The 26,937-nt window shown below is 37.5% G+C and overlaps 1 long non-coding RNA gene across 1 annotated transcript; it reads right to left on the bottom strand.

Moving 5' to 3' along the window:
- Positions 1–10,568: 10,568 nt before the first annotated feature.
- LOC307156536 lies at positions 10,569–13,832 on the bottom strand. The gene is made up of 3 exons (XR_013820730.1): positions 11,410–13,832; positions 11,149–11,236; positions 10,569–10,936 (listed from the first exon to the last, which is right to left on the bottom strand). It is a non-coding gene; the product is annotated as an uncharacterized lncRNA (long non-coding RNA).
- Positions 13,833–26,937: the final 13,105 nt, after the last annotated feature.

Raw genomic sequence — 26,937 nt, 5'->3', positions numbered from 1 at the left:
TCAAATGTATCTATATGAGGAGCTAGGTATGAATCTGAAGACGAAAAGACAGTCAGTGACTCAGAGACTAATAAAACAATACTATTAAGACTAATAAGACTAAGTTTTATGTGTAAAAAGTCTCTTAGTTCAAGAGCTTCTAAATGGGTTCAATTTACTGAAATACCACATGCCTCCTTGATTGACTTATTTTGACCAAACTAATAATGTCAATAAATAAACATGCAGTAAGACAGAACAGAACAAAAACAGAATAAATCTAATTTATTGTGCAGCCTCCATCTTTCGCTCTGCCTCTCACATTCACAAAGAAAGAAAATGAGGTAAAGCACTTTTTATCAGGAACTTTTCTCCTCTTTCCTGAGGCATACCATCACAAACAAAAATGTGATGATTAATCTCACAATTCCTTGAAAGTGCTACATAAGATGTTTACGCCATCAAACATTGCCCCCCCCCCCCCCCCCATTGTAAAATGGGTAAAATATGTGTGTATGTGTTCTGAGATGCCAGTCATCACACATTAAAACTGGTGCCAGACTGTAAATTAGACTTCCTCCATTTCAAGGAGACTAATAATTTGCCATTCATGCCATTTGAGCAAGTTTTTGAAGTAATTATTGTTCATTTGGAACAATTTATATAGTTCTGAGTGGACTGGGAGTTTACACAGACCTGGGAATACTGACAGCTCAAATAAATGAGAGCACTGGACAAGCGAATCAAAGGGTGATGAATGGAACATTTGCTTTTTTAAATAACCTGTTAGTGTGGCAACTCTATCCATTTGCGGCAATTACGTAAGCCATAAAGATCTACACATGAGATGTGGTCAATAGCTATATTGATTTGACTCACTCTTTGTCCTTAGATATTCTCCCTCAAATAACCTCCAGATATTTCTCTTTTTTTCTTGTCGGGCTACGTTCCTTTCCACTTCTAACATAATTTGTTTGGTAATTCCCACAGGAACAGAGAGCGATTTGTGTGTAGTATTAATGTATTAATATATTAGTTCTGTTCTTTTGTCAGTTGTTCCATGTGTACTGGCCACATTGTTAACAGAATATCTGAATTAGGCCTGTGAATTTGCGTACTGGCTCTTAGAGAGACTGCAAATGTCCTCTCTACTCAAATGAAGTAGGATGAGATGAATAAGAGAGAAAAGAATGTTCTATGTATCTCAGAGGCATTATTTCATTCAGCTAGCAAATTTTGTCAAAGCTTAAGCAAGCTTCTGGTTTCTTCCCCTGCCGAAAGATCTCATATCAAGGTCGGCTTTTGTTCTGCATCTTCGGTCATCTGTTTTAGGTGCACATCAGTTCATTGGGGAGTTTATTGGGGATTTTAAAAATTAACAGCTCTATCAGCAGAATTTGTTATGGAGTGAAACAGTGTCGCTTTTCATTGTAGTAATAGTGCCTTAATCTGCTCTGCAATCAGGTCACATCCAATTCTATGATCTGAATCACAGCTCTTAAGCTCTGATGTACAGTGTGCGAGCATATTGTTACCGGGTTCTTGGCTCAGCTGCATCCCCTGATCCACATTTGCTTGACTATGCTGAACTGCCAACGTTGCCATCCAAAGCCTGATCCAGTGTCTCATCTCTCCCTGCCAAAGCCATTGTCATCATAATACACTGTGGGAACACTTCTTCATTCATTTACAGGAGAGTTTGGAACAGGGGAAAATTCTAGACTTTCAGTCATAGGTGGACTCAGCCCTTCGCCTGGAAAGGAGCTGTGACCTATGGACTGAGGATGGTCTGTCATCATTTACTCAAATTCACGTCGTTCTGAACCCAAATGGCTTACTTTCTTCTGTGGGAAAAAAGAAGAAATTTTGAAGAATGCTTTTCCATAAAGTGGGTTAAGTATGTTAAGCTCCAAAATGCAAAAATTCAAAAAATAAACAAACAAACAAACAAACATGTGGGTTTTAATTACATGGGGAATGAGTGAATGATGACATAATTGCTTCAAGTGTGATTTATTGGTGGTGGTCTGCCTGAGCTGAATTTGTTCTAACATTATGTAAATCATTGGGCTGCACTAGTGATCAAGACAGGAGTAGTTTGTTGTGCAGGCCCCCAGAGACAACTACCACTGCTTAAACTCCACAGTCAGGCAGAAAAGGTCTGTACATGCATATACACACATAAGCATACAACCTTGATTCACACACACAAAAACAAAAAAAGAAGAAGAAAAAAAAACATCCTTAGCTTTTTAGTTACTTACTTACTTTATTTATAAAGCACTTTACATTTGCACCTGCAGACCAAAGTGCTGTACAATCAGCAGCAAACAAACAAACAAAACATGAATCATTCTACGAAAACGTGCCATTTTCTATTCTGAAAATCAGATTTTCAAATTATTGCTTTTGTTGTGTTTAAGGACTTATTTGGTTTAAGTAGACCCTTACCTGTCAGAAAAATATATGGTGTCATCTCAGGCTATCTTATTTATGTATTTATTTTCCTAAAATAATCAACATGCACATGTGTGTTTTGTCAACCCCGTTACAAACTTCAAATTGTATTTTAAAGTATTTGAAATGACACTTAGAATAAATCTGGTATATTATGAAAGATACATCATCCCTGTTTATATTAGGAGTGTTTGTAAATGAAAATAATAAGGAATTATTTTTTTAACATGGATGAATACGCTCAAATGCAATCGGCCATGTCACTGTATCTTAGGGAAAAATCAGGACAAAAAGTAATATGTTTATAATCATATCATAAATACTTGAGGGGGATATTGTTGTACTTTACTTAACATATTAAAAGAGGTTATTTATATTTGGCTTTTATTTTTATGTATTATATATAGACTATTCTAAGAGTAACGGGGTTGACAATATAATACCTGTTCAGGAGACATTTTTGTTTTTAGACTGCTGGTAAGTGGATTTGGCATAGAATATTATGGAAATGATTGATGACACTGAAGACATACATGTAAAACAGTTATTTTATTAAAATTGTGAAAGAATTCAAAACTAAACTTATTTGCATCAACATGAAATGATGCATCCTCTCAAAAATACAATCAGTGTCAAATCAAATCATCTCACAGGAATATCTGATGAAAAACAGCAGAGCAGCCCCCCCATTAACAAACTGAGCTGCAAATTCAACAATCTGGTCAAACTTTTGCTCACACAAAACACATGTTTTGTAACATAGGAAGTAACACTTTTTTGCTGGCGTCTTTGTCCCTCCTCCATCTTTCCCTCTCTTTTTCTAAATTTATACTCTTGTCGTTTCTCAGAATCAGCATTTCTACGCTGCCTATATCGGCGCCGTTTTTCTGCTGCAGAAAGAGGCATCCTAACAAAAGCATGTAAAATACAAATGCATATTAAATCACCTTTCTTGTTCAAATTAGGTTATTAGGTCCCGAGCACCGATGGTGAGAGGACCCTATTGTTTTTGCTCCGTTTAATCTTCTTCTTCTTCTTCTTCTTCTTCTTCTTCTTCTTCTTCTCCAAAGTGAATCGCTTTTTAGAGGGCCTTAACATGCTCGAAAACTCATGAAACTTTGCACACGCTTCAGAAGTGGTGAAAATTTACTTGTGATATGGTTTTCAAAATTGGGGGGGGGGGGGGGGGGGGCAGGCAAATTCGGTAAATTATTGCCCCCACATTTTGCCCCGGCTCTAGGTTTCACGTACAGATATGAAATTTGGTACATACATGTAATGACCCAATACCTACAAAAAAGTCTCTTGGAGCGTAGCCCTAAACACAACAGGAAGTCAGCTATTTTGAACTTCCTCCTAGATTTTGTGCATTTTTCGTAATTTCCTGAGTACTTTAACGAACTCCTCCTACAGTTTTGATCTGATCCTCTTCAAATTTGGTGAGTGTAATCTTAAGGCTTTTGTGACGTTAAATTGAGAAGATCTTGAGTTTTCGTCGAAGGGTGTGCCCTCGGCGGCCTGACAAATGTTCACCCAATTTCGGCCTTCTGGTGATATATGCATGATCAGATAAGTTCAATATTAATGTTGCTTGCAGTTCCGATGTTGCTAGGCAACCACAGACAGCCTGCAGTAACTTAGGCATACAATTTCCAATCTGCCCCAAACTTCACATGTTTGATAAGAGTCCTGTCCTGAACACATGACCATGCTCATATTTGGTTATAGCAATAGCGCCACCTGCTGGTAGCATGAAGTGTGGCAAATACAAAACGTGCTCGAAAAATCATGAAACTTTGCACACGCTTCAGAAGTGGTGAAAATTTACGTGTGATGTGGTTTTCAAAATTGGGTGGGGCAAAATGGCTTAATTATTGCCCCTACATTTTGCCACGGCTCTACGTTTCACGTACAGGTATGAATTTTGGTACATACATGTAATGACCCAATACCTACAAAAAAGTCTCTTGGAGCGCAGCCCTAAACACAACAGGAAGTCAGCTATTTTGAACTTCCTCTCAGATTTTGTGCAGTTTTTGCCATTTCCTGATGTTGTACTTTAACAAACTCCTCCTACAGTTTTGATCTGATCCTCTTCAAATTTGGTGAGTGTAATCTTAAGGCCTTTACTAAAGGCGCTGGGAGGCGGTGGCAGGGGTGCGAGGGCCCTTTTCATCGCTGCTTGCAGCTTTAATTTCTTATTGTAACTTATATTAGAATGATTTGAAGAAGATTCAAAACCTAACGAAATGATATGGGGTCAATACACGTGTGTTCAATAACCTATATGAATTTGGTATAGTGGTGCATCTCTTAGTTAAATATCTTATCCAACTTAGTAAACTCTTATTTAACAAACGTTTGTGTGTATACAAGAAAGCTACATTTAAAGATAAATATACATATTTTCATAATCCTGCATTTTATTTTTATTTATTAATTTTAAGACATGTTTTGAGTGTGTGTTGAGTTGGTATGTCTGTTCACCTCACCTCCTCCTCTCATCTCTCCCACCTGAGATGCCACCTGGATGTGCATTTGTGTTGAACGAAGATCATTTGAATCACAGGAGTAATATTGCAACTTTCTCTTTGTGATTTCAGAATTCAGGTGATATTTATTTGTTTTAAAATGTGTGTATTCAGATCTAATCTAAGTATTATATTAATCGAAATAAATCAAGACAACAATAGTGAGGTGCAAGTGAGCATCATGGATTTCACCTAGTACAACATGCTCCTGGATCAAAGTCTTTGTTGATCCTGGAACAACATTCCAATCAACCAATCAGATTTGAGGGACAAGTTTGCAGTTTATGTCAAGTTTATGGTTCCAACCAGGGTTAGGTGCTTCTACATCAGTGATTAAAAATAAAAATATAAACTAAAAATACGGGTAAGCACACCTGTGAAAAAAAATGAATATAATTCCTTCATATTAACATTACATTGTTTATTTAGACTGCACAAGCAAAAGCCACTTTGAATATGGGTGTATAAATGTGATACCTTTATTTGGGATCTATAGTAAATCAGGGCCTTTTGACAGAAATATTTCTATTTTTACAGCTGTTACTGATCATTTTAGGTTTATTGGGAAAGGAAAAGATCAATGAACAATGCAGACAGCCAATAAAAGTAATTGTCAATCTCCCCTCCCTTTTAGCACTGTTTCCCACCCTACCTCTCTTCTGCCATCTGGTTGCATCATGAGTTGTGATCAGCACAATGGAATCAAATTAAATTAATCAAACGTTGTTAGTCGGAGCATTCAAATTGATCTACAAGCCTCGCTCTGAACTATAAACATAGCTGTGCCAATAAAGACATCTTTCTCATTGTGTCTGAGCCGGTGTGCCTGTGCTCCTCCCACTTCCTCCTCCCTCTCTCTCTCTCTCTCTCTCTCTCTCTCTCTCTCTCTCTTTCTTTCTCTCTCTTTCATTTTGTTCGCTCATTGACAGGGCTATTAATTAACAAAGTTCATCAATTCGTGGCTGCCTTCATTTGTTTTCCTGTCATGAGTCCTGCCATACTGTGCATGCTCTAGGAACAGAAAATGGCATTAATAATACCATCTGATCTGCATGCAGAGGTCACTTTAATTATTATAAATTACCTCTGGAGCTTAAGAGGACAGGAGTCAAAAATTCTAGCAGGGAAGAGAAGGTGAGAAAAAAAACAAAGGAAAAACTTGGAAAGTTGAATGCGTAAATATCAGCAAACAGAAAAAAAACAAAACAAAAAAACAACAACAGTAATACATCACAATCACAACTAAATCCACAACTAAATATTACTAAATCCAGTCTCCTTTTCCAACATGATAATGTCAGTCAGAATGAATGAGCATAACTATCAATACAACCAACATATGTTTGTTGACACCTTAGGCAAATTATTAGAAATGATGATGAGAGAAAACAAACAAGATTATGCACAATGTATTATGGGGATTTGTATTATTATTATTATTATTCATTTCATTATTTAAAAGTGACAATAAAAAAGTACATTCATCAAAGAATCTTGAAAAAAAAACTGTATTGTGGTTTCCACAAAAATATCAAGCAACACAAACTGTTTTTAACATTGATAATAAGAAATGTTTTTTGAGCAGCAAATGAGCATATTAGAATGATTTCTGAAGGATCATGCGACTCTGAAGACTGCTGTAATGATGCTGCAAATTCAGCTTTGCTTAGCTCAAAGGAATAAATTACATTTAAAATATATTGAAATAGTAAATGGTTATTTTGAATTGTAATAATGTTTCATTATATTACTGTTTTTACTGATTTTTTTATGTTTTACTGTGCCTTGGTGTGCATAACAGACTTTTAAAAACGTACAAAATATTAACGACCCCAAACCTTTGAATCGTGAATGTGTATTATATCTAAATCTAATATATTTAAAACCGGTATTCTTGAGTGTTTAAATTCCCTACCTTTTTATTTTGGTCATTGGTGAACTAACTCATCCAGTCATTCTCAGCACATGTTATGAATTAAAGGGTGTGGCTTAATAAAGCATTTCCATCAGCAGGGATAGACAAGTGTGCTCTCTGGTCTCTGCACGTGCCATCGCTTGGATCAAGGCAGTTATTTCGCTCCATATCAACCTCCTGGGGCTCAAAACACTCTGAGCTGGAGCCTTCACCCGTGTGGCTAGCCATGGCCCCAAATGGGAAACGCATGCAAATTAGATGATGAATTAAAGGTGACCAATTGAACCCATTCCGTCTAGTTTTTGCCTGCTCATTCTCCCTCTCCCTATCTTTTTCATCTAGTTCTTGCCCTTCCTGATTTTTTCGCTCTCTTTTCTCTTCCTCACTTACTCAGTATTTCTGCCCGATAGGCATATACAAGGACCTGATTTAGAACAAAAGGCATGCCTCGTTAGCCCTGCAGCCTGCCCTCCCTCGGTAAATTGCCCTATTCTGGTGACAGAAAGGAAAGGATTGATATATTGAATGAATTAGAGCTGAGCACGTCTATCTGAATGGACAGAGGGAAAGAGACAAAGACAGAGAAACTAAACGGGAGACAGAGGGAGAGACAGTGGTGGAAACATACCAGGGGTGTTTTCTCCGAGAGAAATAGGAGGCAAAGTCTTTTTTTAAACAAAGAGAATGTAATCGACAGTAAAAAAGGAAAACAAAACATACAAAATATTAGACTGAATGATGTATAAACCACTCATGTTTATAAAGTAACACCGTACAACAGCGAGACCAGAGGATGAAGGCAGGCAGCATCTCTTTTGTCTCCCTTGAGCTCATCAGGTTCTCACAGAGGTCACAAAAAAATACAAGCATGTGAGAGGAGGTAATAGCTGTGATAGGCTAATTATGTTGTCAACAGGATAATATCCACCTGCGATGTTTGCAACTGGTTCGAAAACCACCCTGAAAATGAAAATGGATGAAATAATTACAAAATTAAAACACAGACATCATAATTTTAGGTAACATACACATCTAAATGAAGTGGAACATACTTGAAACATGAAAATTTGTGAGTGAGCCAATTTTTAGTGAAAGCTGCCAGAGACGGACGCGCTCAGCGCTTGTCATATCTCACAACTATTCAGTGATTTCAACCACATAAGGTTCATTTTAGGTTTCAGACATTTAAATACAGACAAAACAATACATTTATAGTTTGTAAAATAAACACTGAAGCAGAAATAATCTTTTCAATTATAAATTGACAAAGTGTTTTATTCATATCAGATAGGCATTATTTTATATTATATTACACAAACTAACGTTTACTCTATTCTTCTCCCACTTCTAAGTTCAAAAGACTATCTGTTACTCTTTAGATAAACAAAAGTATTTAAGTTGATTTTAATTGGAGCAAATTAGTTGAGTTAACTTAAAAAGTTGAGTGTGATAGTTTTCCTTATTATGTCTGTGTGTGTGCAGTAATTGTATGTCAATGTCATCAAAAAATAAAAAGAATAAACACACACTATGTTCAATAAAATAAAATAAAAACCACATATCAAGAGACCACAAAAAGTGTTGTTTTTCTTGTACAGTATTAAAGGTAGGGTAGGCAATTTTCGGAGAGGCTAGCAATAGCGAGCTATAGCTTTGAAAGCATAAGATCCCACCCTCTCTTCAGAGCATCTCCAAAGCCACGCTTCCTTCAAAACACATGAACGCGTACAGCACCGAGCAAACAAAAGGACCGAATGCAATGATTGGACGAACATTTTATGGTCCTACACCTTCCACACATGATATATGCTGTATACATATAAATACATTTAGACCACTTGACTTAGTGATTGCTATCAGGATGTGAAGAGTCTTTCAACCAGCATAACAAAAAGCATTTTTTGGAACAAATTGCCTACCCTGTCTTTAACTCTTCCGAAGGTTTACCTCAGAAGTAGGTAATACAAGGTAATCCAACAGGTGATGTCCATGAGACTCCATATGAAAAACACTTATCGTTCCCCTATAAACAATTTCTTACACACACACGCAACAGAAAATAATCTCCCACACAACATGTGAGAGCAAACGCTCTCAATACACTGCTGTCCTTTTCAATTAGGCCCTCCTGCTCTGCCTGGTACAGGGGCAGCCAAGCGCAGCCATGCTGCGAAGATTACTACAGCAGTCGCACTGCATCTTAATCTCTCTACTCACCCACAGCCCAACCAGAGAGGGCCAAACAAAACAACACCTCACAGATCCCAATAATTGCACAGCAATATCTGTGTGGCAGCGAGGCGTGGTGACGAAGTGAGGAAATAAAAGAAAGAGAGGCAGGCAAGGATGGTGAGAGACCAATGTGTGTGGTAGGAGAATTGATGGCCAATGAGCTGTGATGGATGATGGTAAATGTGGTCAAATCTAATAAATCTGAATAATTCGACCATTTGTATGAGGGGGAGGTGAAGGGGAAAGAATGAAGTCTGACATTTCAGGCTGTACTATTGTGGCTCATAGTGGTGACTTCCTGTTCGACAGACATGATAAAACGATTCTATACCACCAGGAACTGAGCTGCCCTACTGTTGTTTGTTTGTTTGTTCATCTTTAACACTGGCATAAAAAACGGATACATCAGACAACACTGTACAACCACATTGTATACCACATAATAAAACACATGGGGCATACATGATTAAAACAAATGAATACAATATGTATCTGCATAAATACATGCACACATGCTTATGCATACACACATTATACCTCAATTGAAAATTTGATTTAAAACAGTATCTGCCAATGGAATAAATTATATTTTATAAATGTTCTTTTTAGCAAACGGTATACGCAGCCTACGCCCCGAAGGAAGGGCCTCAAAGCAGGAGTGGAAGGGATGAGTCTGGTCTGAATATACTGTTTTCGCCTTTTTCTCCATAAAATGTGAAAACAGCTCTTGCAATGTACTCTATTTTTGGCCGGTAATCCTATTTGCTTTACTAATTACTCGTATTAATTTATTCTTCTGTCTCACTGTTATATTGCCATACCATGAAACGATATTATAAGTTAAAATACTTTCAATTATCGATCTGTAAACAATAGTTAGGATCCTCCTATAAATGCCAAAATTTCTTAACTTCCTTAGTAGACCTAAACACTGTCTTGTTTTCTTATGTATATGGTCCACATTTTCCTGGAATGAGAGTTTGTCATCAATAATTGTACCTAGATATTTAAAATTTGATACTTTACACCTCACTGTAAAACCAGATAAGTTAATATACCTCAAAAAAATAGTTGAAAATGATTACATCGAACATTTTGAGTGATACTAACTAAATTTTATAAGTTAAAGAAGCATCCTTTTTTTAAGTAACTGGTACTAGGCAATTTTAACTGACACTTACTTAATCTTACAAGTTACTATAACATTATTGATCAAGTCATTTTATAAGTAGTTTTTGTGTTCACAGTACATATTAAAATTAATTAAAGATAACTAAATTATTTTGTTACATTACAATTTTTTACCTTCATAAAAAGTTTTAATTTATTAGTAACAAATTACTCTATTCATTTTTGTACGTTTTTTTAATTTACATTATCAAGTAACTAAATTGCTAACTATACACATTCTGAAAAAACAAAACAAAAAAAAAACAGGTTAACACAGACAATTTAAATTCAAGTTACTCTTTTATTAAGAAACCAGAAACCATCAACAATAAATTGTTTGTCAAATGGAAATTCTCCAAAACAGTGCAAGGCCCTTGAGAAATGTTTGCTCAATGATTTACTACACTGCACATAATAACCTTATTAGCATACAGAAATCAAAGATATGATTTCTACATCGTAAACTGCAATGTACTGCATTGTCGTACTGTACGTTGAACAATCATACTTTAAAACACATCTGTAAGCTGTTTTCAAAAAACTAATTTCCTTTCTCTATGGTGTGCACTAAAAGTGCAACTGTTAAATTGCCACTAATGAAGAGGAGACCGAGTGGTACATCATCAATGTCTGGTTCATCAGAATGTTCTACCTGAAGACAAGAACAGAGAACTGTTACTCTTAACTTCCAAAGGAGGACAGCTAATAAGTGACATATATTTACATCTATTCTATTCCAAACCATTCTATCCCATACAATAACTACAATTATAAAAAATAATATATTAAAAACCTGGAACTAGAACCAGGATGACATCTGAATGGCAAGTGAGATTGTTGGTAACCAAACAGTGCAACACTTACATCCCATGTCTTGAAAAAGTTGGAGTTGCAGATAGGTGGCGAGAGCACGGAGAATGGCAGCTCGTCATACATGGATGTCCACGTTTTCCTTCAGTGTGAGAATAAGAGACTTGAGTATGAGAATCTTGATTTAACATGGAATATAATCCGCACAGCCACATGATACTATGCATCACTCTAAAACGTCTGTAAATACAACCAAAATATTTCAAAATCCACTGCAGTTTCTATATCAGGCATCAAGAAGTGTAACCAACTGACCTGGTCATATATCCTGAAGAGCTGACTCAGTACTTCAGACCACTTTCCCTGTGCGAGCAGCTTTCTTTCTGAACAAGCTCTGAAGACGGGGAGCATGCTGGTCCAACACGTCCAACAAGTGGTTCTTCAGGTTGACATTGTAAATTTTGTCAGATCTGCACAAATTAATAAGTGATTAAGCCAAGGTATATGTACACAGTGTACATTTGTGATCCTGTAGAAAAAAACTTGTACTGCAAAATAACATTTTATGTAAAGTTTAGAGTGTAAACCTGACACTAAAAAAGAACCAAAAATAGAGTCAGTTTACTCACCCTTCGGCCATCCAACATGTAGGTTACTTACTTTCTTCAGTAGAACACTAAAAACTTATTCTTTAGTTTAACCTGTGGTCCTTGGTGATTTATAAAATGCAAGTCAACGGGTGCCACCACTTTGTGAGTCAAAAAGCAGATATAGACAACAGATTATAACATTACCAGGAAGATTACCTAGTCTTGTGGACTAGTGATGGGGACGAGACCCCCTATGCCGAGTCCGAGTCAAGACCGAGTCTTTGAAGGGTCGAGTCCGAGTCGAGACCGAGTCCGTTGGTTTTCAAATTCAGTCGAGTCCGAGTCAAGACCGAGTCTTTGAGGAAGCAAGTCCGAGTCGAGACCGAGTCTTTAGAAGTCGAGACTAAGACCATAAAAACATGTCAGTTTTCATATTCATGATTTAATATCACCCCAGTTAATAATCAACAGTTAGGCCTACAGACTAAGCTAGATTGGGAATTGTTTAGAGGAGCAGTCTTAACGTCTTAATATGGACTATGCTTTTACTATCATTAAAAAAATACTACCACATGCATCATCATCTGCCTATTTTTCTAAACTGCTTCAACAGTGCTGCTCTGTCATCAACATGTTAAGCCCACCCTGACTTTTTTAATCATAGTTAGGCGTGCAGAGCAAATAAAAATGGTCTAGTGGTATGTATTCTTGTGGACTAGTGATGGGGACGAGACCGCCTATGCCGAGTCCGAGTCAAGACCGAGTCTTTGAAGGGTCGAGTCCGAGTCAAGACAGAGTCTTTGAAGGAACAAGTCCGAGTCGAGTCCGAGAAAGCAGAAGTCGGTCTTGAGACCGGACTCGAGTACTACATCACTACCTCTTTGTGCCGTCTTCATTAACTCCTTTTAACAAAGATAGCAACAAATAATTTTTAATAAACTTGTGCACCAAATAATATTAATTCACTTTTTTTTATTATGCAATGAAAGTGTATTAAATACAAAATTGGACATAGCAGAATTGGACATAAACATACCAAACTTGCCAGCTGCTTCACTTTTTGCCTGAAAAGAGAGAGATTGAGAAGTTAGTCAGGTTGTAATATTTGCCAAAATACTAGGAAAAATATATGTGAATACACATGTAACTTAATAGGCATTATGCTCAGTCTGATCACATAAAACAATTTTTTTATAGCCTACTGTACAATTTTCTTTTTGAAATGTTACAATTAAGTAAGAACAACATAAATGTCTCTCCTAAGTTTTAACGTTTAGGTATGGCTTGAGCAAACTATTTTAATACATTTTATAAATATATGTACTTACAAAAATGTACAACACGTGGAACAAATTGCATCAAATTATTGTCAAACCTCTTAGGCTACTTTATGTCTAAGCATGTGCATGTATAAGTCACAGCCCGCCATTTTGAGGTCATTCAAATTGTTGCCCGAAAACTTAATGTGTGCACAACCGATGCAAAAACACAGACTTTAATATATTTAAAAAAAATAACTAACAGTTAAATACAGTTGCTTTATCAAGTCAATCCATATTAACGTTACCTTTAGTGAGGCAGGATAAAATGACTCAAATCCTTATTCGCTTTGCAAATGCATAAAATACATTACGAAGACACAAAACTATTTGCAGAAAATAAAACAGGGAACTTACCAGGGGTGCGTTTCCCGAAAGCATCGTTGGCCAACTATGGTCGCAAGTTCCGTCGTTATAGAGTTCAATGGACATTGCGATGAACTTGCGACCATAGTTGGCCAACGATGCTTTCGGGAAACGCACCCCAGATTAGTTCGCCCAAGGAGAAGAGGAATATAATGGTGGGCAGCACAATGAAGAAAAGCTTGTCACCAGCAGGTTCAGAAAGCAGTTTCCTCACAGACAACGCCGATCGAATTCAAATTCCCGATCGAAAAATATCCAACTCTCTTTTTATTAAATACGAGCGAGGTTTTCCAGCGTTGCAAACTTAGGCCACATCCACACGAAGCCAGAGCTTTCCCTATCCGATGTTTTTTCCCCCGTTCAAAAAAAAAATTCCGTAAACACGGCGTCGTCTCAAGAAATATCTGCGTACACACGAAACCACTGAAACCGACTCAAAACGATGTAGTATACATGCCAGACCAGTATGGCGCTGTAATTCTGCCACAGACATACACTAAAAACGGAGAAGAAGACTTAGAGCATGCGCATAAATCTTGCGCGCTGTATACAACAATAATATTAGGCACAGTAGCTTCTTTTTTTCTTTTTTTTTATCAAGAACTTTATTGAACAATATGAACAACCATAAATGGCCTGGTACAAAATATGAGTCATGATATTCGATAGTTAGCGGACGCATAAAGCTTGCCACAAAGAACCGCTAAAAGTAATCATTATGAATGTGTCAAATATCAAGGAGACATTTTAATTGTTTATTAATAAACTAGTGTTTTCTGTGTCTCGGCTAAAGATGTTGACGATGCTGACTCGCCACCTTCGCAGTGAATGCGCCTATAGAGAGAAATGCACACTTCATACGGATTAGGCTACATAAGAGAGTTGTCTGTTTCTTTTCGTTTTGAATTGTTTTGTTTAAAAGTGGACATTTCAAGCTTTCTATAGATATATTTCTGAGTTTCGGTTCATTTATGAGACGAGCTCCAGTTCACGAGCAATGCAAGTTATATCGCGCCGGTGCCTCCATGTCCTGATTAAATTGTCTGCTATATTTGCTTCTTATTTATTAACCCTGATGAAACATTGATTAAAATTAAGATACAATTTATACAAAACGAAATTCACTTTAAAGAAAGGCTTTAGACAAAACAAAACTTAATGTGGTCAAAATTATGTCTCCCGATATATTGCGCATCTTATGATTACTCATGCTGTTCACTTTTCATATAGGCTAATCAATATAGATCAAATTAAAAGATAACATATTATTTACACATAAATATGAAACTAAATACACTTTCTTTAATGGCTACAACATGTAGGCCTACAGTAGGCTACAGAGAAATTTAATGTCAGAGTGAAATTTGAGCGAACGTGTTTTACGCGTGATCATGTGGGGCAGGGGTGTGTTTTTTGAAGAATAATCAAATAATTCCCAGCGATCGTCGAATATTATTTTTGCTTGAAACGCCCATCCCTACAAAATACGAAATGTCTTAATCAGACAACAGACAAGCATCATAGCATAATAAATAAAATATAAATAGGCCTAAATAAAGAAGTAAAAAAAAAAAAAGAAATGAAATAAAAACACATTCAAGTAAATAATAAATAAAGAAATAAAAGAGGCTCAGTAGCTTCTGCAGCACGAACACAAGCATGATGTAGTCGGGAGTTGTTGCTGTGACTTAGCGGTGTCTGACTAGTTGACACTTGGTGTGATGACATCATCGTTTCACAAAATGTACGGATTGGCCGTATACACGAAAGCGCAAGGGTGGCGTTTTCAGATTTATCCACCTTGGGACCCGGTTTAAAAAAATAGCGGTTTCAGTCTCCGAAAACGCCGGATCCGTCTGGACGAAATGCCAATACGATACAAAATTTGTACGGATACAGCTAAACGCATCTCCGTGTGGACGGGGCCTTATTTTTATCCGAGGCGAGCAGCAAAAACATGGCGTCTTCTCGAACTTGCAACTAGTTTAAGGAGGAGGAGCACGTACGCACGTGCGTGACGTCATACGGGATTATAGTAAAACTATTTGAGTGAACTGAAAAAAACACATTAAAGAAATTGAGTGCTGTATACTTAAAATTTCACTTTCGTTCTAATTACACAGATTATTTTGAGTAATTAGAACCCATTTTATTTATCAAAGTTGTACTGTTTGGTTTTACAGTACTTTTATAATAACTTGTTCATATGGGAGGCCAGCTGTACCTTTCCTATTTTGATTCCCACAGCATAATTCCTTTGTCTTCTCAATGTTCAATTGTAGATGACTGTTGTCAAACCATTGTACAAGACTTTTAATACACTCAAAATAGGTTGAACAATTTTTGTCTGTTTGGCAAGAAATTAAAACCAAGTCATCTGCGTATTTGATTAAAGTGAGATCATCCCTGTTACATTGAAGTTCGTTAGAATAAACAAAGAAAAGCAAAGGATCTGAATTTAAGATTATACAATCAGATGAGATTACATTAACACAGACTCGTTTTTTGATATGAATGTCTGTGGGTTATGTCAACTTGACCTGAGATGACACTTTTCCCACTACACAAAATTTTCTGTGAGCATCACAATGTCTTTTACGCCTTGGTGAACATATAATGGAAATGTAAGGGTTCCCTAAGTTCTCCCCATAAAAGCGGCTGCTTGACTATAATACTTGACTGTGGTGTTAGCTGGAGGTGTAGTTCCGGCTCAGCGTGTCCTTTTTGTCACACCGACAATGTTGACAGAGGCACAAAGGAGCCTTATCTTAGGATAGGCAAATATTATAAATCCTCTACTCCCTTTTCTGTTTAACCATCAGATAGCTTAAATGAAAGAGCCTGGGCACTGAGGTGGCAGGGCTTAGCAAGATACAGTAATTCTCCATTAATCAGGATGCTTTTTTCATTATTAGCCTTTTGCTTCATGATTAATATCACACCCCCTCATTAAAGCGGATTAAATATTGCAGCTCTAAAAACTGACTTTCCTCAAACCAGTGGGAGAGTAAAGAAAAAAGGAGGGAGAGAGGGGCTTTGTAGCCAGTCCTTTTACTTACAATGTCTAATTGTGAGTGTTCACAACCACCCGGTAAAGGTCAGAGACTCTGCCTAACTTTCTCTGCCATATATTTACATAAAACAGTTGAAGTACCTAGCTGAATTTGGTGTTCATAACCTTTATAAAAAGCATTTGCAATGCAAAGCTCTCTATGTTTTATAATTTGAAAAGTCAACTAATTGTATTGTCTGCAATTAGTAAATAACCGCTGTGTTGTGTTTCTGGGGACAGTGGCCTTTGATAATTAGCCATGTATACTGTTGGTTACGTAAATCAAAGTCTAGGATATGAATACGAAGACAGTCAAATCTGGATGACACAGAGCATGAATGAGACAAATGAGATTTCCATTCCCTGTTGCTATGCTTTTAAATAACAATTTTTTTGCAAATATCTATGTATTTTATTCAGCAAAAATGCACTCAATTAATCAGAAGTTATAGTAAAGACATTTGCATTGTTACAAAACATTTTGAAAAGACACTCTTCCACCAGAATATTAAAGGGTACAGTTTCGGCCAATCTCATATTAATCTTGAGAGTAGTGCTGCATACTTCATATTGTAACAAGTATAATTGGGTACTGTGCCTTTAAGGTGGAGCGCAATCTGTTACTCCCTCACTCAGTGTGGGTAGTCGGTGTGAGGGGTGCGATGCGCGAGCTGTGAGCATCGCATGTGTGCATGCAGGCAGGCCCGTTGTGTTTTTCAAGTGTGCTATTATCCTGCTTTTATTTTTATATACAGTAACGCAGTTGGTATGTGTTTTGCAAACTGCCCGTGTGCGTGTGATCGACGACGACGCCAATACGCCGATAATAAATCACCACTGTGGAATATCAGTTACACATGAGTCTTTGCTTACACCTGACCACAACCATTCAGGCATGCTGTCCGCCCTTTAAAGGGATAGTTCACCCAAAAATGAAAATTCTGTCACCCTCATGTTGTTCCAACCCCGTAAGACATTCGTTCATCTTCGGAACACAAATTAAGATATTTTTGATTAAATTTGAGAGTTGTCTAACTCCTCCATAGGCTTCTAAGGGACTGAAACTTGCTGGCCCAGAAAATGTATTAAAGACATCATTAATATAGTCCAAGTGACTCCAGTGGCTCGATCTTAAGTTTATAAAGCGACGAGAATACTTTTTGTGCGCAAAAACAAACAAAAATAACGACTTTATTCCACTTTTCATTTCCTTCTCTCTGGGCCTCGGGTCTTTTCACGTAGTGTTTAAGCGTAGCACGTCTGTGTTGTGCGTCACCACGTATCACACATGACCAGCGTCGGCCAATAGTGAGCCTACGTGGTGACGTGCAACACAGACGCGCTACGCTTAAACACTACGTGAAAAGACCCGAGGCCCAGAGAGAAGGAAATGAAAAGTGGAATAAAGTCATTATTTTTGTTTGTTTTTGCGCACAAAAAGTATTGAGTATTAAAGTATTTTATATAATTAAAGTATTAATAGTATTTTTAAAGTATTAAAGAGTCACTTGGACTATATTAACGATGTCTTTAATACATTTTCTGGGCCAGCAAGTTTCAGTCCCTTAGAAGCCTATGGAGGAGTGAGACAACTCTCAGATTTAATCAAAAATATCTTAATTTGTGTTCCGAAGATGAACGAATGTCTTACGGGGTTGGAACAACATGAGGGTGAGAAATTACTGACAGAATTTTCATTTTTGGTTGAACTATCCCTTTAAGTGAGAACAAAGTGTTACAATATATCCGAAGAGTCTTTAGTTTTAAAAGATTTATAAGATACAGCTGTACCGATTCCTTCCGAAAACAGTCGAGCTCCTGGAAGGTGTGCCGTGGGCGGAGCTAAAGAGTCACGAGCATGGAGTGGTTTTAGAATAAACATTTAATGCAAATTTAAAAAATGCAAATTTTTTTTGGTTAAATTTCAGTTTTATTGATCAATAATAGCCATTATAACAGTTAGTAGCCTAAAAGGTATAAGCTATACAAGGCAAGAAATAAAGTAAAGATTCAGTCAAACATACAGCAGGCTACCATGTTAAAGTTAAATAGCCTAAATATATAAAGTTATGAAACTTAACTTTGCCCTCAGCCAAAACGATTTGCCAGGGAACAAATTATAGATTAATGAGACCAAAGATCACACGTTAGATATGACGAATTATATCTCATGTTTAACCACTAGAGACATCTAGCCTGGAAATCCAGACCTAAATCTAAAAGATTAATGGTCTGGCGTCGACTAATGAAAATCGGCAAGCTTGAAGGGCGGCACCAAGCATGCATTTGAAAATCTCACTGCACGCAATTGGATAGCACTACGACCAAACACAACAAGTTATCGCCTTAGCTACCAGTGGAGCTAACTGGTAGATTAGACTCTTACCGTATCCGGTCGGCAAAACAGCAAAAAACACCCTTCTTGCAAAGGAACGATTCGAGCACCGTCTTCTGTTCCTCTTTTAAAGAAAAAGTCTAAATCATTCATTGTAGCGGCTAGGGATGGGACGATTACTGGTTTCACTATAAACCACGATAAAATGTACTAACGGTTAGTAATATCGTTTAAAATTTAATTATCATTAAAACCGTGTTTGATTATCGCGATTTTAGATCCTGTTCAGCCAGCAACAGTCTGACACAGGCGCAGCGCGCAATGTTATTTTTTTTATTCAAGAAGGAATTGCGGAAGGCAGTGACCGTGCTTGGGAGATTTTTCAGCCTTTTAAAAGAACCAATTCTGAGTTGTGGTCATATTTTGGCTTTAACAAAAGTCCTGAGGGAAACTTAATCGAGGATGGTCACCCTGTCAGCAGAACATGCACAAGAAAAAGTCACTGCAATAATAGGGGGAAACTTCAGATCTGCCGAGTCGTCTTGTCTGACCATCACCGACTGTTGTATAGCGAACGCAAGGCAAGTTAACTTTGACCTCAATACCAAAACTACGTCTGGGAAATAATTGGGCATAAAATGTTGTTTTAAGCTGAACTATTTTATATCAATCACTTGAAATAAACGTGAAGCTTCCACAAAGAAAAGTTCGCAGCAAGTGGCTTAGCCAAAGACCAACAAACAAGTTCAAACAAGACTATTAAGAGTGACATTTAAGGGATAATAATTTATATTCATTATACACTTATGACACAGATTTTTTTTACCACATAATTACGGGGACATTGAATTGAGATTAATGTTTTAAATCTTACCTGTTTATAAATCCATTATGTACAGCATACAAAACAATCGTTCAGACAAGATGATCACAACAATATTATCAAACTCTGTAAACAATAAATCAACTCTGATTTAATTTTCAATACAATTAAAAACGGAGACGCAAGACGGCAAGTTGTATTTGAATGAAACGAGAGAGCGCGTCCATTGTGATACATGTTGTAACGTCTGTCAGAGAGTTTGAAGTCTGCCCAGATGAAGAATACAAGACAGTGCAAATGAACTGGTAGTTCCACGAGACTTTTATAGATGTTTTCTCTCAGTTAAGCACACTCTCCACATACATGTCGAAGAGCGAATGTTAAAAGGGAAAAGAAAACATTCTAAAACACGCTACAAATCAAAGTGGAAGTAAACACATTATAATAAAACAACGGTCAGCAGTAGAGCAGTCATCTTCCTCTTTGCGTGATCAATCTCACTCTCACTGTGCGTGCGCGCTCACATAAAAACAGCATGCATACAATAACGTACGCCATAGAAGAAGTTATCTTAAAGGCAAATCCACATTCATGTCATGAACACTACTTAACACTAGGTGGCCATTACAATGGATATGCACGGTGTTATAATGCGTTGCTATTGACGACCGTCATTATAAGGAAGGAAATGCTTTAAAAAGTGCATAGAGCTGCTTGTTTTATTCGTTGTTTGTTGATTTTCAAATATAAAACTTGTTGAAATGTCTTCAGTGTGAGCATCAACTCTTTTTGAACACTTTCATCTCGTTTTAACAAAACCGTGATAATATTGATAATCGCGATAATTTTGGTCACTATAATCGTGATATTAAATTTTCATACCGTCCCATCCCTAGTGGCGGCCAAAGCCGTTTCAAACAAATGGTGTTCATCCATAGCCATCTTGCAATGTTTACTAATGACTTCGACGTCGCAGTGCTGTCGTCATCTCGCCTCTGGCCCACCTATATCAGATAACCCGATGTGATTGGTGCAGCTCAGATAGAGGGGCATATTTAATGAGCATCATTACTCAACACCAGAGTAACTCGCTGAGCAAATTCAACTTGTGCTCTCGCGAGAACTCTGGATTACTAGGGTAAGAGACATCAGAGCCAGCGGAAAACGTCAGCAGCACTAGCCGAGGTAAGGCTGTTCCAGGCTGGGTACATGAGCGCTGACCGCCCGGTGATCGCCTGGATCTCACAACAACGAAAACGTCAGATCAAATTTTTAAATAGGTGCCATCTTTATAAAGACACAGTAATATTTTTCAATTTCGCGGCCTTTCTCTGAAAATAAAAATAGTAAATAAAATAGTGACTAGTAAACGAGTAACGTTACTTGTCATAAAAGTCGATTTTAAGAAAATATAGATGAATATTTAGATTTCAGGAAATTTAATTTATAATATAAAATATAATGTTAGCTAAAACTATAATGTTTCAATTTTCACAGCTAAGTTAACTAGCGATATTGCTAGCTATATAAGTCTGACTGACTCTGGTGGCCAACTAACCTTACTATTACTAATTATATCATGACCAAATACAACCAGAAACAAATGTTCAGTCTTGCTTGTGAAAGGTAATTCCCCGAGACCTGTTTTCAATTGTGTGGCGATTTGTACAGCCCCAAGCAGCACACGAAGCAAGCATTTTTCTCAATTCCGTTATGAGAGGTATGGGAAAGTTGCCCTCAGCAATATGGCGGCGCCGTTGACGTACGATCCAGCGGCCAATAGGGCGTCTATGTATTTATTATGTCTATGGTTTTACCTACCAGCTGCGTTTCCGACTCATCATGACCGGGATATTTTATCGCTGGGACTGCTCCATCTTTCAGTTTCAAACGATCTGCGAATCCAGCATCGGGCCTTGTTTATAAAACATTCGTCACCGAAATGCCGAGAACCATAGACTGCCTGGAACAAACACACATGCACAACTCCATTGCTGCCTAGAGGTCTGCTACCCGACCCGAGCCCGACGGGTCCCGAAAAATGTGCGGGTTTCGGGTCGGGTTCGGGTTAATGTTTATTGAACAGCCTCGGGTTCGGGTCGGGCTCGGGTTTGTAACTAAGAAAAACTATATAAGCTATATATAGTTTGCGTGCCGTGTGCTTTGCCTGCTTGCTGTGTTGTGGTGACCGGCACGCGAGAGAGAGATCCGGCGACTCAAAACTGAGGTTGGAGGTAACGGAACAAAAAAAAAAATAAATAAATAAATAATGACACTGCCTACGTAGCTTCTCTGCAGGGACAGCGCCAGAGAATTTTTAACGCATGTGCTGAGTGGGTGGGTGCAAGATCATTGACGGGGAGCAGCGCAAAACTTGGCCACAAAATATTTAATATTCAGTTAAGTTATGTTAATGATCAGAATTAAAGCTTTAATTTTATTAAATTGAACAAGCGCAACATTCAGCATTCAATCAAATATTCCAAAAGATATAGGCTATTATTAATAATGTTATTTCAACACAATATCTCGTTATTTCGAAATAATATGTGTGTGTGCATCTGTAAATCCGGTGACGCGTGTATTGATTTTTATTAATAAACAAGTGTTTTCTCTAAAAGTGTCGACTCGGCTGCAAAGATGAAGTTGACGATCGCCATCTCCGTGTGAACGCGCTTATAGAGAGAAATGCACATAAATAAGCCTAATGGATTACATAATCAGAGAGTAGCCTTTTTCTTTTTTCGTTTTGAATGATTTCGTTTAAAGACATTTCAAGCTTTGTGTATTTGATGTATTTGTCATGTCTGTGTGAGGCATACACTAAGTTTCGTTAAGTTAGGATGTGCTCTAGTTCACGTGCAATGCAAGTGAGCGCGCGGGGTCCGTGTAACACTTTGCAGTTCTTTGTTCAATTTGAAATTTAATAATCAGAAATGAGAAAACGGCCCCTTTATTCGTTTTTTCGTTTTTTCAAAAAAACGAAAAAACGAGATTTCGGCTTGATTTTTCGTTTTTTGGTTCACAGGCAAAAAACGAATAAATGACTTCAAAATTCGTTTTCCACATCTGGGCGGCCTGACACGCCCCCTTCCGCCGATTGGTCAAGCAAATCTGAGCATGTGACGTCATCAGTTGTCGCTCAGGGGTGGGTTTCCCGAAAGCATCGTTGGCCAACTATGGTCGCAAGTTCCGTCGTTACCAATAGAGTTCAATGGACATTGCGATGAACTTGCGACCATAGTTGGCCAACGATGCTTTCGGGAAACGCACCCCAGGTCAGGTCTGTTCAACAAAATAATAGTCCTCTACAATGGCTACAGATTCTTAAACTGTACAGGGCAGGTCCTATTGGGCTTTCTTCTGTGCAACTTTACACGTTTCACAGAAATCATTACATCAGAATAGTCTGCCACCAGCCTGTTTTATTTAGCTGTGTGTGGTGAAGCTGCGCTTGACAGCGCCGAGCGGGAGAGGCTCACTGACCAATGTCCAGTCAGCAGTCAGAACTTTTCTTTTAGACGCTCCGTTTTGCCACGGGATGGTGATTGCAAATACTGTAATGCCAATCGGCTGAGGGTGGCTACCGATGATGGTGAAATACATTTTTACTGAAACTGTAATCATATCCGCGACCCGTGAGAATGAGATGATTGACAGGACGATAGCGGAGGCAATTAAAGGCGCAAGATAACTTGTTAACAAAAACATAAATAAAAAAAGTGTTTAGACATTTCATGCATGAATTATGATAACCTCAGTCAGGATTTTTTTTCCTATGTGTTTTTATTGCTCTTAGGGCATGGAAAACAAGATTTTATTTTTTATTTTTCATTTTACAAATTTTTCAAAGAGATTTTCAGATGTCCACTTGAATGGAGAGCGTTTATGGTTTAAACTGAAGAGATATTGTATTAAATATAATACAATAATCAAACAGATAAATTATGTGTATTTAACAAACTAATCAATTAAATTATATCAAATCATCTGAAAACTATAAAATATATACAAAAATATATAAATGCAAAATATTGCAAAGGCAATTGAACTCCACACGTTTTCTATGCAGTATCCTGACATTTCATCTCTTTTTGAACGTGCTGTCAATTTCCACCAAGAAGAGTTCCAAATTGCTTTGAAAATGTTAATTGATCCTGTTCATCGAGTTCATGCTTAATAGTTTGCCTTACTGTCCTCTGAATTAACACAAAGTAGTTATTAGTAAAAATGGGGGAAACTGGATCAAGTTCCTGTGGAATCAATAAATGTTCTTGATGGCATGCATTGTTTCTCGTTTTTATTGTTTGATTATACAGCCAGAACTGGACTTCTGTTTGGGTTCCACCAGTAAGTGACATACCTTTACACACATACACACACACACACGCACACACACACATATATATAGCCTATATAATTTTTTTTCATGGTATAATTATGTAATCTGCTTATTGTGAGCCTAAATGAGTAAATTGGTATTCAATCATTATCAGGCTGACTTGCTTTTTTATATATTGAAAGTAGTGTTTCATGTTGTCACTTCACATTTAATGGCCGCTTAGAATGAAATTGCTATGCAAATTCACAGTGCCTCCTTTGAGCTGCATTAGACAGTGTGTAATGTACATCTAAAAATGCAGGGTCAGATGCTGCTTCTGTGCCACCTATACTGCAAAGCTGTGTGTTTGTTCATACAGAGTTCATCAGACAGCCTAAAGCCTCTTACGTTGTTGATTTATATTTTAAACAACAATTCGACATTTGCTCGCAATGTTTTTCTTCCAAAAAACCTCATCATTCTGCAGGACAATTGTCTATTACAGTACACAACACGCTTTAAGAAAAGTTTATTTCCATCACACTGTAAAGTGTTTTTAAATATTACATATAGATATACCAAAGATTTTACATGTTAATTACAGTTAGTAGGCCTACCATGGGAAGTAGGGGTGCTGAGCGTGGAGCATGAAGAAATATGGTTGGGGATGAAAGTTCACACAAACAAAACCAAAAAACTGTGGTGTTTTGCCTATATTACGTGTGTTTGTTTTTATTTATGCTGTATTATAAAATACCCATATTATAACAAATAAATAAAATATATTTGGAAATTGCCCTTTAAAACGAAGGCTCAGTTTGTGGTTCACAATTATTTGATTAAAAACAACAAAAACAATAAAACAAAGACAAAGTCACTTATATTAAACACTTTTTTTATTTATGTTTTTGTTAACAAGTTATCTTGCGCCTTTAATTGCCTCCGCTATCGTCCTGTCAATCATCTGTCTCATTCTCACGGGTCGCGGATATGATTACAGTTTCAGTAAAAATGTATTTCACCATCATCGGTAGCCACCCTCAGCCGATTGGCATTACAGTATTTGCAATCACCATCCCGTGGCAAAACGGAGCGTCTAAAAGAAAAGTTCTGACTGCTGACTGGACATTGGTCAGTGAGCCTCTCCCGCTCGGCGCTGTCAAGCGCAGCTTCACCACACACAGCTAAATAAAACAGGCTGGTGGCAGACTAATAATTAATATTTCTGATGTAATGATTTCTGTGAAACGTGTAAAGTTGCACAGAAGAAAGCCCAATAGGACCTGCCCTGTACAGTTTAAGAATCTGTAGCCATAGTAGAGGACTATTATTTTGTTGAACAGACCTGACCTGGGGTGCGTTTCCCGAAAGCATCGTTGGCCAACTATGGTCGCAAGTTCCGTCGTTACCAATAGAGTTCAATGGACATTGCGATGAACTTGCGACCATAGTTGGCCAACGATGCTTTCGGGAAACGCACCCCTGAGCGACAACTGATGACGTCACATGCTCAGATTTGCTTGACCAATCGGCGGAAGGGGGCGTGTCAGGCCGCCCAGATGTGGAAAACGAATTATGAAGTCATTTATTAGTTTTTTTGCCTGTGAACCAAAAAACGAAAAATCAAGCCGAAATCTCGTTTTTTCGTTTTTTTGAAAAAACGAAAAAACGAATAAAGGGGCCGTTTTCTCATTTCTGATTATTAAATTTCAAATTGAACAAAGAACTGCAAAGCGTTACACGGACCGCGCGGGCGCCTCCGTTATATTTGTTTCGTAGCCTATTCATTAAATACAGGCAATTGGTTGATGAAAAATTGATTAAAATTAAGATACAATTTATACAAAACGAAATTCACTTTAAAGAAAGGCTTTCTACAAAACAACTTCAACTTCAACGGTCAAAATCATGTCTGACCCGCTGCATGTCTCATATTGCGCATCCTATCTTACTCGGTCGTGCTGTTCACTTTTCATAAATCAACATAAATTTAAAAAAAATAACATTATAATATTTTAACAAATATGAAACTAAATGCGCTTTACAACAGTAGGCCTACATACTCTCTATTTGTACAAATTTCTGCGCATTAATTTAATTCTGAATTTTGCACACACAAGTTGAAAGGCATTTGTTCAAATCAAGTTCATGTAAAATTGTGCGTGCATTTATTAATCATTATGATACTAAAATCCTAACAAATAGGCTATGCTATGTACAAAAAATCAGATGAGCCAATAATATGAACGCATTTACACGTTAATCATTTTCCTCCCATAGAAAAACCATTATAAGAAAGCTTAATGTGGCTTAATGCAGATTAGAATGTCCCCTTATTTTGTTGAAATAACGAGATATTATGTCGATACTAGGCTACTGTGTCCACCGTGGTCTCCTTTTTGATCAGCGGAAACGATTTTTGCTTGTTTGGGATCTGACTGTCCAGCGTATTTTAAAAAGTTAAGCAAACTTTCCTGTCTTTTTGACATTTTTCCCCTGAGTGAAACGATCGAGGCTAACAGCAATCTCAACTCGTACAAGCGCGCAAGTCATGAGTCACAAACATTGAACACTACACAAACAGTAATTTTATTTTATTTTATTTCATTTAGGCAATTCATTTTAGTGACACAGGAGGTGCCGGATCCAATAAAAAAGGTTCCGGATCTAATGTCGGAGGTGGGGCTCAAATTAAGCCCTGGCTGTTGTTCATTTAATTTGTTTTAAAATTCACATTTCATCCAGAGCGGTTTCTTCTCGCTTTGCAATGTTTTCGCTTTCTTCTCGATGTGCAATGTATGCATAGGCTACACAGACCACAGACACACAGGCTCTCTCTCTCAAAAATGGTATTTATTTGCTGTGAGAAATAGAGTGGACCTCGGGTTCGGGTCGGGTTCGGGCTTAACATGTAAATTTAATTGTCGGGTCGGGTCGGGTCGGGTTAAATGATCGCGGGTACGGGCCGGGTTCGGGCTTCAGTTTAAAGCCCGTGCAGACCTCTATTGCTGCCCCGGAAAAACAAACTGCATCCACT

Source organism: Squalius cephalus (genome assembly GCF_949319135.1).
Source record: "Squalius cephalus genome assembly, chromosome: 3".
NCBI classification, from domain to species: domain Eukaryota; kingdom Metazoa; phylum Chordata; class Actinopteri; order Cypriniformes; family Leuciscidae; genus Squalius; species Squalius cephalus.
The sequence above is the reverse complement of the archived record's forward strand: the minus strand, read 5'-3'. Positions and strand labels throughout refer to the sequence as shown.